A 1,384-nucleotide genomic window follows, 5' to 3' on the forward strand; every position below is an offset into this window, starting at 1 on the left:
TCTGGCATCCCAAGCGAGTTCTTAACCATCGCGCCACTCGGCCGGCCCTGCAGAAGGCTTTTAATGACAAATGTTTTGAGACAAAAACATATCTTGACAGAATTGAGAGGGAAGTCACCAAAGATCATGGTCATTGTTATAATAAAATATTATACTAATGATGTTACTGTTATCAGCTATGATAATAGTTTAATTATTATTAATGATAGCTATTATTATTTATCTATTGAATGCTGACTATGTATCAGGCACGGTGCTAATCACTTAGATATAACACTTCATTTAAATTTTACATCCTGCTTTTATAGACCAGGGCATAGACACAGAGTTTAGAAGATAGGTCCAATGCTGCAGCTCCAGGAAAATAATAGGGTTGGGATTTGAAAATTGACAGATCTAGTCCATGCCCTTAGTCTTTTTTTTTTCTGATGCTGGAAGAATAGTCCTGTTTTAAGGCTCTGCTAAATGTGTCTTTCTGCCTAGGGTATTCACCAATTATATGTGCTCTAAATGCAGCCGGGTCTTCTTCTAGGGGAGGGACTTTAGTCCCTTTCTGTGCTTTGAACTCCGTTGGCAATCTGGTGATGCTTACAGACTCCTCAGAATAATTTTTTTAAATGCATTAAAAACACATAGAATTGCAAAGGAAACCAACTGTATTGAAATGTAGTTATTAAAATAAAAAAAGTTCTGATATAATAATAATATGTGCCCTTTCCCCCCTAGCTTTGAGATATAATTGATGTATGTGCCTTTCTTTATTCATGACTCAAATAATAAGATCTAGCTATGAATCTAATAATGACTTTAATTTTGATGTATTGATGGGACTAAGCAACATTTTGAGATATCTGCAACAGCTGAACTATGATGAAAACATCTGCAATCTCTCTATTTAAGACAAAGTCACTATAGTGTTTAAGATACTGTAGTGTTGCTGATATTTACAATGGAAAAAAAAGCTAAATTTCCATAAGAGGTTAATTCAATTAAAGATGTGATTTTTTTTTTCCATCCAAGGTCACGGACTCCCAAAATTCTATGCATGAACATCTTGGATCTGTATGTGTGGGGACTGGTCCTGTGAACTTCAGTTTAAGAACCCAAGTTCTGGGGAAAAGGAATTTTCTGCCTTTTTGAAGAGGGTGGAGTATTCATAGAAGTCAGTCAGGTAGGAAAAATTGTCACAAAAGGGCACAAAGTGAGTGGCAAGAGGTATGTAGTGAAGGAGTGTAATAGAGAGGAGGAGGAGGAGGAGGAGGAGGAAGAGGAGAAGGAGGAGGAGGAGAAGGAGGAGGAGGAGAAACTTGACAATATTAGAGCCCTGCAACAGGTAAGAAGCTCTTCCTTTGGAGGGTGAACCCAGAGATTTTCAGAAGTGTAT

The sequence above is a fragment of the Hipposideros armiger genome, unplaced genomic scaffold (assembly GCF_001890085.2).
Source record: "Hipposideros armiger isolate ML-2016 unplaced genomic scaffold, ASM189008v1 scaffold_5, whole genome shotgun sequence".
Lineage (NCBI taxonomy): Eukaryota > Metazoa > Chordata > Mammalia > Chiroptera > Hipposideridae > Hipposideros > Hipposideros armiger.